General features: G+C 36.2%; 1 protein-coding gene and 1 non-coding gene across 9 annotated transcripts in view; both read right to left on the bottom strand.

The window, feature by feature from the left end:
- Csnk1g1 (casein kinase 1 gamma 1) overlaps window positions 1-12,963 on the bottom strand; it is a 165,441-nt gene that overhangs the window by 132,534 nt on the left and 19,944 nt on the right. The gene's annotated exons all lie outside the window — the stretch shown is intronic.
- Trnaa-cgc (transfer RNA alanine (anticodon CGC)) lies at window positions 200-273 on the bottom strand. Its single transcript has one exon. It is a non-coding gene; the product is annotated as a tRNA-Ala (tRNA).

Here is a 12,963-nt window from a genome sequence, read left to right as displayed (position 1 = left end):
TGAACTGTTTTGAATTAACTGAAATTTACCCAACAAGCATCCTCAAATAACTAGATCCTATCCCTCTTATTTCACTCCTTACTGTAATTATAAGAAAATTACAAAACCAAAAAAAACACAATATGCTCAAATCTTACAGCTGATACTGGACATACTTCTTTCTAACCTTCTTTCTTCTTATTATTTATTTATTTTTTTTTTGCGGTACTGGGGATTGAACCCAGGGCCTTGTGCTTGCGAGGCAAACACCCTACCAACTGAGCTATATCCCCAGCCCACTCTTGTTTTAAGCTCAAGAAGTCTACAGGATTGAGGATAAGTGCTAACTGCCATTGCCATTAATACCTTATCTATATGCCAGAATATGCTTAACTGATATATTTTTAAAAATAATTTAAAGATAAAAATATAGATTAAAAATAATTAGCTGGGCATGGTGGTGCATGCCTGTAATCCCAGCAGCTAGGAGGCTGAGGCAGGAGGATTGCAAATTCAAAGCCAGCCTCAGCAAAAGTGAGGTGCTAAGCAACTCAGTAAGACCCTGTCTCTAAATCATTACAAAATAGGGCTGGGGATGTGGCTCAGTGGTCGAATGCCCCTGAGATCGATGTCCAGTAGCCCCTCACAAAAAAACCCATTATATGTATATGACCACATTTTGTTTATCCATTTGCCTATCAATGGTCACTTGGTTGGATTCTTCCTTTTTTGGTCATGTAATGCTGCTGACATGAAAGTGCTCTGCAGATACCTGTTTTGGACTCTTGTTTCTAATTATTTTGGATATATACCTATCAGAAGAATTGCTAGGTCAAATGGCACATAGTTCCATATTTAACCTTTTTAGGCTGTGTTCTACTGTGGCTGTACCACTTTATACTCACACCTGCAATATATGTTTCCAATCTCTCCACATACTCACCAATACATATTATTGTGGTTTTTATTTTTTTTATAGCCATCCTAAGGGATATAAAGTGGTACCTAGTATGATTAGGGGTATTACAGATATACAAGAAGTACTGGGGAATATAAGCAAGCATAGCCAAGAGACATCTAACAATTTGGTGGTTAAAAATACTTCCTAGAGGCAATGGGGAAAAAAAGTTAAATGTAAGAAGGGAGGAAAATAAAAGAGTTGCAGGAAAGAACTGGCAGTTACAAAGGGATAGTCAATAGAATACAGTCTCAGTACAGTGGGGTTCTCAAAGTATGGTTACTATACCAGCAGCATTAACATCATCTGATAGTTTGTTAAAAATTTAAGTTTAGGGGTTCCACCTTCACATCAGATGAATCAGAAAACTCTGGGAGTGAGACTCAACCACCCTGTAATTTTAAAAAAACCTCCAGATGACTCTGATACACACTAAAGTTTTAAAGCCAGTAATGTAATCTGTAATCATGTCATTAAGTTTAAATAAAAGGAAAGAGGAGGAATAGTAGTGAATGCTGACAACTGTCAGAAGTCAAACTGCACAGGACCTAATATGCTAATAATTTAGTAGGAGACAGCTGGGAGCAGTGTTGCATGCCTGTAATCCCAGCAGCTCGGGAGGCTGAGGCAGGGGAATGGTGAGTGCAAAGCCAGCCTCAGCAAAACTAAGCGCTAAGCAACTCAGTAAGACCCTGTCTCTAAATAAAATACAAAATAGGGCTGGGGATGTAGCTCTGTGGTTGAGTGCCCCTGAGTTCAATCCCTGGTAACCCTCCCCCCCACAGAAAAAGGTAAATTAGTAGGAGCCACTGAAATACTCAACTTTTGAGATTCTGTTCCCCTCTTAATTACCACTAACCTCAAGGCTGGAGTTGTAGCTCAGTGGTAGAGGCTTGCCTAGAAGGTGTGAGACATTGGGTTTGATCCTTAGCACCACATAAAAATAAACAAATAAAATAAAGGCATTCTGTCCATCTACAACTATAAAAGTTTTTTAAAAAACATATTTTGATATTACATTTTCATTATCACTCAGTTTTAAGTATTATTAAACTTCCATCATTATTTCTACAACCTCAATTGTTATGTAGAAGTATATTTTTAAACTTACAAACTTCCTTCTTTATTGAGACAGGGCTTGCCAAAGCTGGCCTTGAACTTACCAGCCTCCTGCCTCAGCTTCCCTAGTCAATGAGATTACAAGCATGCACCACCTTGCCCACCGCAGTTTTTAATGTCACCTTTTAAAAAAACTGAGTCCTAACTTAATTTGTGTTGTCTTCAGAGAAGGTGGTCTGTATAATAAGTAATCTTTGAAAATTTAATATTTTCAGGGATACTTTTAATATTGATTATCTTGCATTATCAGAATTATGTGTGTGTGTGTGTGTGTTTGGCTGGAGATTGAACCTAAGGTCCTTGCACATGCTATGCAAGCACTCTATCATAAAAGTATACTATCCAACTCACATTATCAGAAATTTGGGATTCTATAAACTACTACATATGCAAATATAATAGCAATTATATAATATTGATTCTTCAAAACTTGAGTACAATGTTCTATATTCATCTAATATCTCAAGCTTTTGTTATTTTATTACCAAAAACTCCTAGTTTGGGCTGGGCTTCTGGCTCAGTGGTAGAGTGCTTACTTAGCACATGATTCAATCCTCAGTATCACATAATAAAGTTATTCTGTCCATCTACAACTAAAAACATTTTTAAAAATCCTAGTTTGATGGTAAATTTACTAATTTCTCCTTACAGTTGTTACTTTTGGTTTATGTCAACTATTCTGATACAAATAACTTTAGAATTCTAACATCTTCCAAGAAAACTGAAACTTCTTTATTGTACAATTCATTAGCACGATACCATTGGAAACGGCAAATTTATTGACACACAAAGCACCCTGGTAATTGCTTGGGACTGGGGTTGGGGTGGAGAAATTTTTATAATTATATGATGTGGTAAAGACTGCTGGTGTCCTACCCAATGTCCAATCTTTCCTCTTTGCCTTAGTAAGGAAAGTCCAGTTGTATTCTGGACAGTAGTGTGCTACTCTAAAAAAACATCTAACTGCCTTGTAGCTAAGAGCAAATGAAGTTGTTAGGTAGAACTTTCAAGAAACCACTTTATAAGATGGCATGATACCTTGTGCATATGTTCTATCCAAGCACACTCATCCTTTCTCCTACAAGCAATCTTTGAAAGTTGATGCTCCAAGCAACCATCCCAAACCATAAAGTCAACACATGCTAAAGATGGTGTACATTTTGATGATAAAATTAAATTACCATAATCAGTCCTAGCCTTAATCTCTAGTCTCTGTGGGAGAAAAATGAATGTCTGTCTGCTTTAAGCCACTGTTACTTCCATCTCTACCCAACTGCAAAAGGCAATTCCCATCTGAAATATTAATACAATTATTTGAAGGATGATCCCTACTCTGAAGTCTATTTTATTACAGGTTGAGAATACCTTACTCTGTATGCTCCTAAATTCAAAACATCTTGAGCACTAACATGAATTTACATATATGTGGTAAATTCCATACCTAACCTCAAAACTCAAGTACTAAAAATATTATATAAATTCCTTTAGTCTTTGTGAATAAGGTGTATACAAAACATAAATTTAGTGTTTAGACTTGTGCCCCCATCCCCAAGATAACTTTTGATCCATATGCAAAAATCCCAAAGTCTGAAAAAATTACAAAATTTTGAAACACTTCTTGTCCCAAGTATTTCAGCTAACAGATACTTGACCTATAAGGTAATTATACTAATTTCTTTTGATTTTTATTTTGCCAGGAATATAATTTTCTATTCTTTTATCTTCAACTTGCCTCTGTTCTAAGTTTTAATTTAATATACTACTTTAACAACATGCAGTTGGCTTACAGTTTTACATACAGCTTCACAACCTTTGTCTTTGTTTTTTTTTTTTTTTTTTTCTTATTTTGCAGTACTGGGATTTAACACATGGGCAATTTACCACTAACCTATATCTCTAGAGCTGGCCTCAAATTTGCTATCTTCCTGCCTTATCCTCACAAATAGCTAGAATTACATCTGAGCCAATATTTGTACTTTAACTAGAGCCTTTAATTCATTTATATTCATTATGATTACTGATAGATATGCACTTATTTCTACCATATTCTATCATATTTTTGCCCTGCACTTTCGTTTCTCCTTTGTTTCCTATTATTTGAAGTCTTCCTCTTCCATTCCACTTGCTTTCTACTACTTTTTTGGATGTGATGGGGACCAAAACTAAACACTCATACATGCTAGGCAAGCACTCTACCACTGAGCTATATCCCCAGTTGTCTACTATAACTTTAGCTATTCTGTATCGCAAGATCCTTAATTTTTTTAAACATAGTCACAAAGTCTCCTTTTCATTTAAGGTGACATTCAAGGGTTCAGGGGATGAAGACATGGACATCTTTGCATGGCCATTTTTCTGCTTACCACAGATGTATATGTCAGACATTTTCAGTCTTTCCCCATATATCTTAAATAGATATTTCAAATCTCTTTTGCATTCCTGTACTGCATTCTCAATATCTTTACAACTCCCTTTTAATCTTCCTAATTTGCTATTAAATCCACTCTTAAATTAATAATTATTGCAGTTTTCATTCTGAGATTCTGAGATTTTTGGACAAACCCTTGTTATCCAATCATATTTTCAATTCTCCCATTTATTTCTTCAGACATATTAAATACACTTACATTATATTCAGTATCCAGTAATGACAATACCTGAAGTGTTTCTGAGTCTGATTTTGGTGTTCTATTGTGCTCATGTGACCTATTTCCTCATGTGCTTTGTGACTTTAATGGGAGCTCATGTTTTCTGGGATATTATCTATGATAATTCTTTGAGGATGCTGAGGGGACTATTCCTGCAAAAACAATCTGGATTCACTTATATCTCTGCCTGGGTATAATATCAAACTTAACATTTTAGAATAAGCCTAAGCCTAAGTCTAAGTTTTTTTTTCTTTTGTTTTCTTCCAAGTCACATAGGTAGAGGGGTCCCAAACTTCAATGAAGTCATGTTTCTAATTAAAAATGTTCAGGACAAACGTCTTTCTCTCTAAAGTCATATTTAAGGGTGAGAGGTGATAAGTTCTCTGAGTAGCTCTCTTTGCTAGACTGACCTTTTTTTTTTTTTCTGGTTCCTCTTTTATAGAAGGTATTTAGCCTTTTGGGGTTATGATTTTAGGAAGATGAATCTCTGATCTTTATCCCTATATTCATGGCTCCTATGGCTCCTATTTGTTGTCTCCTGAGTTGTATATGTACCTTTTAAAAACCAATTATGAGAGATCAGTTTCAGCAATTCAGCCTCAGTGCAGCCCCCAGCAATTCAACAAGACCCTGTCTCAAAACAAAGAATATTTTAAAAATGAGCGATGGTTTAAGTCGCTAGATGCAAAAAAAAAAAAAAAAAAAAAAAAGAAGGAAGAGACGGAAACAAAACTGGTCAAGAGTTAATAAATAGAGATCCAAGGTGGCGGACAAGAGGGAGACTGTATTCCTTGTCGCTCTGCAACTTGGGTTTCAAGCAGAAGATATCTTTCTCTGTGAGGGAGTCTTTGCTGTTTATTGATCCTCTGCTGTTTACCCCATTTGTACACTGCAATCACCTGCAGTCTGCCAGCATACCAACTACTTTTTGAGTGCAGATTGCTCACTGACTGGTGCCTATCATTCTCCATTTGCCTATTTGCCTGCTCTTGCCTGTCCATCGCCTGCCTTTCACCTACTCATCACCCACCACCCAAAGACCAACTACTGATCGTCTACCAGTACCTTGCAGATCAACCACAGACCTCCAGTGGATTGCCAGTTGCCTGCTGTTGCCTGGAAGTTCACTATCACAGTACCGGCAGGTTTGGTTCTGCCTGGCTGCCACAATTTCAGACAATAGCCAAGACCTGCAGGACCTCCAGCAGGACTGACTGGGTCCCCTTCTCCAGGACCCCTCAGCCTGACCGACCACACCCTGCCTCCAGGACCCCTGCCCAATTAACTGTAACCCACCTTCAAAGCCCCCGGCCAATCACGCCAATACCCCACGCTGCAGCTCCCCATTTGCCAACACATTTGGAAGCCAGTGCAGCCATGGTGGATTATCCTGGAAGCAAAGTTCCCATCTTTAGGTGGGGCAAATCCCATACTGAGACACCTGCTAAAGACTGGGAGGTTTGCACACTATATGACTTATGTTGTAGTGTTTTTTTTTTTTTTTTTCTCTTTGGAAAATTTTTGAGTTTTTATTTCTTTATTTTTCTTGCTCTATTTTCCTTTTATTTACCTGTTTCCTCAAGTCTCTTTCTCCCTTTTCTCATGCTAATAGCAACTTCTTTTGATTACACTTTCACTCTTTCTAAGATCTAGAACTTCTATATACTCTTTTCTGATCCCATTAACAGTTACATCCTATACCATTCCCATCCTCTTTGTCCTCCAATAGAAACTGTAGACCTTATTGCAAATCTGTTTGTTATACTGTAGATAATAATTGAACTCATCCTCTCTGTTTATTATGACAATATTGTTAACATCTTCATAGGGGCTATTTGATTTAGGCTGCATATTTTCTGTACTGGGTGCTGCTAATATTGACCTCCTCCTTAAAGAAGAGGTTTTGGAAACCTATAGGGTCACTATAAGCCTATGGGGGGAAACTGAAATAACCCCAGATCTGCACTGCTAGAGGGGAAGATACAAGAACAACATGAAAAAACAAGGGAGGAAAATGATCCAAACAAACCTAGATTTTATATTAATAGAATCAAATAACAGCATGGTAGAAGAAATGTCTGAAAAGGGGTTCAGAATATACATAATTAAAATGATTCGTGAAACAAAGGATAAGAAAGCAAATGCAGGCAATGAATGACCACTCCTATAAGCAGTTGAAAGAGCAACTACAGGAAGCAAAAGATCATTTCAACAAAGAGAGATTCTCAAGGGAAAAAAAAAGGGGGGGGGGAACCAAACAGAAATCCTTGAAATGAAGGAAACAATAAAAAACAACAACAAAAAAACCTCAATGGAAAGCATCACCAACAGACTAGATCACTTGGAAGACAGAATCTTTTAATTTTGAAAATAAAGTTGACCAGAGAAAATGGTAAGAAATCATGAACAAAAACTCCAAGAACTATGGGACACCATGAAAAGACCAAATTTAAGAATTATAGGGATTGAGGAAGGCACAGAGATACAAACCAAAGGAATGAACAACCTATTCAATGAAATAATATCAGAAAATTTCCCAAACCTGAAGAATGAAATGGAAAATCAAATACAAGAGGTTTACAGAACACCAAATGCACAAAATCACAACAGATCCACACCAAGGCACATTATAATGAAAATGCCTAACATACAAAATAAAGATAGGATTTTGAAGGCTGTGAGAGAAAAGCATCATATTACACATGGGGAAAACCAATATGGATATCAGCAGATTTCTCAGCCCAGACTAAAAGCTAGAAGGGCCTGGAACAACATATTTCAAGCTCTGAAAGAACATGGTTGCCAACCAAGAATCCTATACCCAGCAAAACTAACCTTCAGATTTGAAGACGAAATAAAATCCTTCCATGATAAACAAAAGTTAAAAGAATTTACAAATAGAAAGCCTGCACTACAGAACATTCTCAGCAAAATATTCCATGAGGAGGAAATGAAAAACAACAATGGAGGTAAGCAAAGAGAGCAACTACCTTAAGGAAAACCAATCAAAGGAGAAACCAAGTCAAGTTAAAAACCAAAAATAAGCCCAAATGACTGGGAAAACAAATCATATCTCAATAATAACCCTGAACGTTAATGGCCTAAACACATCAATCAAAAGACACAGACTGGCAGATTGGATTAAAAAGAAAGACCCGGAGATAGCTCAGTTGGTAGAGTGCTTACCTTGTAAGCACAAGGGCCCTGGGTTGGATCCCCAGCACCCAAAAAAGAAAAAAAAAAAAAAAAAAGAAAGACCCAACAATAAGCTGCCTTCAAGAGACTTATCTCATAGAAAAGGTCATCCACAGACTGAAGGTGAAAGAATGAAAAAACCCCATGGACTCAGTAAAACAGCGGGGGTTTCCATCCTTATATCAGATAAAGTGGACTTCAAGCTAACATTAGTCAGAAGGTATAAAGAGAGACATTTCATACTGCTTAAGGGAACCATAAATCAATAAGACATAACGATCATAAATATTTATGCCCCAAACAATAGCGCATTCATGTACATCAAACAAATCCTTCTCAATTCCAGGAATCAAACAGACCACAACACAATAATTCTGGGTGACTTTAACACACTGCTATCACCACTGGATAGATCCTCCAAACAAAAAGCAAAAAATGAAACATAGAACTCAATAACACAATCAATACTTAGACTTAACAGACATATATAGAATATTCCATTTATCAATGAGCGAATACACTTTCTTCTCAGCAGGACAAGGATCCTTCTCTAAAACAGATCATATGTTATGCCACAAAGCAGCCCTTCGTAAATGCAAAAAAAAAAACCAGATACTACCTTGTGTTCTATCGGATCATAATGAAATGAAATTAGAAATTGATGACAAAATAAAAAACAGAAATTACTCCAACACCTGGAGACTAAATAATATGCCATTGAATGAAGCATGGATAAAAGAAAACATCAGGGAGGAGATAAAAAAATTCTTAGAGGTAAATGAGAATGATGATACAACATATCAACACCTCTGGGACAGTATGAAAGTAGTACTAAGAGGAAAAGTCAGCATTCAAGAAAAGAATAAAAAGTCAGCAACTAAATGACCTAACATTACATCTCAAAGTCCTCCAGAGAGAAGAACAGAACAACACCAAAAGTAGTAGAAGACAGGAAATAATTAAAATCAGAGCTGAAATCAGTGAAATTGAAACAATTCAAAAAATTGACAAAACAAAAAGTTGGTTCTTTGAAAAAGTAAACAAAATAGACAAACCCTTAGCCAAATTAACAAAGAATGAGAGAGAAAATGCAAATTACTAAAATTCGTGATGAAAAAGGAAATATCACAACAGACACCACTGAAATACATAACATAACGAGAAGCTACTTTGAAATCTATACTCCAACAACACAGAAAATATCAAAGACATCAACAAATTTCTAGAGACATATGATCCTCCCAAACTGAACCAGGAGGACATACACAATTTAAACAGATCACTTTCAGGCAATGAAATAGAAGAAGCCATCAAAAGTCTACCAAATGCCACACAGAAATGATCAATGTTTGAGGTGATAGAAATGCTAATTACCTCAATTTGATCATTCCACAATGTATGCTTGAGTTGAAATATCACATTATACCCCATAAAGAAATGCAACTACTATTTGTCAAATAAAAATAAAAACTTTAAAAAAAAAAGTCTACCAACCAAGAAAACTGAGGACCAGATGGACTCTCAGCCGAGTTCTACAAGACCTTCAAAGAACTCAAAGTACTCCAGGAAATAGAAAAGGAGGGAACCCTTCTAAACTCATTCTATGAAGCTAGCTAGTATCACTCTGATACCAAAACCAGACAAAGACACATCAAGGAAAGAAAAATTTAAATCAATATCTCTGGTGAAGACAGATGCAAAAATCCTTAACAAAATTCTAGCAAATCACATACAAAAACATATTAAGAAGACAGTGCACCACAATCAAGTGGGGTTTATCCTGGGGATGCAAGGTTGGTTCAACATCCGGAAATCAATAAATGTAATTCATCACATCAATGAATTTAAGGTTAAGAATCACATATTATTTCAACAGACGCAGAGAAAGCGTTCAACAAAATACAATACCCCTTCATGCTTAAAACACTAGAAAAAATAAGGATAGTAGGTACATACCTCTACATTGTAAAGGCTATTTATGCTAAGTCCACGGCCAACATCATTCTTTTTTTTTTTTTTTCTTTATTTTTTTTTTTTTAGTTGTAGGTGGAATACAGTACCTTATTTTATTTATTTATTTTTATGTGGCACTAAGAATCAAATCCAGTGCCTTACATGTGCCAGTCAAGTGCTCTACCACTAAGCCACAAGTCCAGCCCCAAACATCATTCTTAATGGAGAAAAACTGAAAGCATTCCCTTTAAAATCTGGAACAAGACAGGGATGCCCTCTTTCACCACTTCTATTCAACATTTTCCTTGAAATACTAGCCAGAGCAATTAGACCAAAGAAATTAAAGGGATACAAATAGGAAAAGAACTCAAGCTGTTACTATTCGCCGTTGACATGATTCTATATCTAGAGGTTTCAAAAAACTTCACCAGAAAACTTTTAGACCTAATAAATGAATTCAGCAAAAGAGCAGTATATAAAATCAACATGCATAAATCTAAAGCATTTTTATTCATAAGCAATGAAACATCTGAAAGGGAAATGAGAAAAACAACTCCATTCACGATAGCCTCAAAAAAAATAAAATACTTGAGAGTCAATCTAACCAAAGAGGTGAAAGGTCTCTACGATGAAAACTATAGAATATTAAAGAAAGAAACTGAAGATTTTAGAAGATGGAAAGAGCTCCCATGTTCTTGGATAGGCAGAATTAATATTATAAAAATGGCCATACTTCCAAAGGCGTTATACAGATTTAACACAATTCCAATTAAAATCCCTATGACATTTTTTATATGACATTTCTTATAGAAATAGAGAAAGCAATCTTGAAATTCATCTGGAAGAACAAAAGACCCAGAATAGCCAAAGCAATTCTGGGCAGGAAGAGTGATACAGGAGGTATCAAAATACCAGACCTTAAACTCTACTATAGAGCAATAGTAATACCGGCATGGTATTGGCACCAAAATTGGCAAGGTAGATCAATGGTACAGAACAGAAGATACAGAGACAAACCCACATAAGTTGAGTTATCTCATACTAGACAAAAGTGCCATAAACTTACAATGGAGAAAAGATAGCCTCTTCAACAAATGGTGCTGGTAAAACTGGAAATCCATATGCAGTAAAATGAATTTAAACCCCTATCTCTCACTCTGTACAAAACTCAACTCAAAATGGATCAAGGATCTAGGAATTAAGACCTGAGACCCTTCACCAAAAAGAAGGAAAATTAGGCCCAAATCTCCATCATGTTGGCTTGGGACCAGATTTCCTTAACAAGAACCCCACAGTGCAAAAAATAAAAGCAAGAATGAATAAATGGGATACATTCAAACTAAAAAGCTTTTTCTCAGCAAAGGAAACAATCAATAATATGAAAAGAGATCTTACAGAGTGAGAGAAAATCTTTTCCACAGACACCTCAGACGGAGCACTAATCTCCAAAGTTTATAAAGAACTTAAAAAATTTTACACCCAAAATACAAAGAACCCAATCAATAAATGGGCAAGGAAATGGGCAGACACTTCACAGAAGAAGATATACAGGTCATCAACAAATATATGAAAAAGTGCTCATCATCCCTAGTAATAAGAGAAATGCAAATTAAAACCACCCTAAGATTTCATCTCAATCCAATTAGAATGACTATTATCAAGAACACAAGCAATAATAAGTGTTGGTGTGGATGTGGGGAAAAAGGCACACTCATACATTGCTGGTGGAGTTGCAAATTGGTGCAGCCACTCTGGAAAGCAGTATGGAGATTCCCCAGAAAACTTGGAATGGACCTACCATTTGACCCAGTTATCTCACTCCTCGGTTTATACCCAAAGGACTTAAAATCAGCATACTACAGTGATGCAGCCACATCAATGTTCACAGCAGCTCAATTCACAATAGCTAGATTGTGGAACCAACTGAGATGCCCTTCAACTGATGAATGGATAAAGAAACTGTGGTATATATATATATATATATATATATATATATATATATATACACACAAAGGAATATTAGTCAGTCATAAAGAATAATAAAATCATGGCATTTGCTGGTAAATGGATGAAGTTGGAAAATATCATGCTAAGTGAAATAAGCCAATCCCAAAAAACCAAAGGCTGAATGTTTTCTCTGATAAGTGGATGACGATATATAACTAAGGGGGGTGGTGAGGGGAAGAGAAGAATGAAGGAACTTTGGTGCAGAGGAAAATGGGGTGGGAGCAGGTGGGCAAAGGAAAGATAGTAGAATAAGACAGACAGTATTACGCTATGTATATGTATAATTACATGAATGGTGTACATCTACATTGTGTACAACCACAGAAATGAAAAGTTGTACCCCGTTTGTGTACAATGAATCAAAATGCAGTCTGAAAAAAAATTTTTTTAATTAAAAAAAATGTTTTTAATAAAAAAAAAGAGTTGAAAAAAAAAGTCAATTATGAGAGTCATCTGCAACTAGTAGATGACCTTAGGGCAGCAGGCACCTGGAGCTTAGGGGTCATCTAGTTTTTCTAACCTTGCTTTTTTGCCACCTTAGCCATATTTCAAAACAAAAATTTTTTTTCAAATAAATTCATCATTTTTAGGTGGTGAGTAGTAGGAAGACTTTCTTTAATTTTCAGTTGTAGATGGACTCACCTTTATTTTCTTTATTTATATGCAGTGCTGAGGATTGACCCAGTGCCTCACATATGCTAGGCAAGCGCTCTACAACCCCAGCCCACAGGGGTTTCCCATATTACTGGAAATTAATCATACCTACTCTTTTTTTTTTTTTTTTTTGGTGCTGGGGATTGAACTCAGGGCCTTGTGCATGCAGGGCAAGCACTCTACCAATTGAGCTACATCCTCAGCTCCCATACCTATTCTTAACTGATAATGTTAGATTACATTATACCAGAGGTTCTGAAATTATAACCTACCTGTATATCTCTTTTCCTTACTCTTTTCTTCTTTGACCCCTTCCAAAGGTTCTCTGTAATTGCAAGCCTGTAATCCCAGCTACTCAGGAGGCTGAGGCCGGAGGATTACAAGTTTAAAATAATTAGAATGACGATTATCAAGAATACAAGCAACAATAGGTGTTGGCGAGGATGTGGT

The sequence above is a fragment of the Sciurus carolinensis genome, chromosome 2 (assembly GCF_902686445.1).
Source record: "Sciurus carolinensis chromosome 2, mSciCar1.2, whole genome shotgun sequence".
NCBI lineage: Eukaryota > Metazoa > Chordata > Mammalia > Rodentia > Sciuridae > Sciurus > Sciurus carolinensis.
This window is presented reverse-complemented; position numbering and strand designations above follow the sequence as displayed.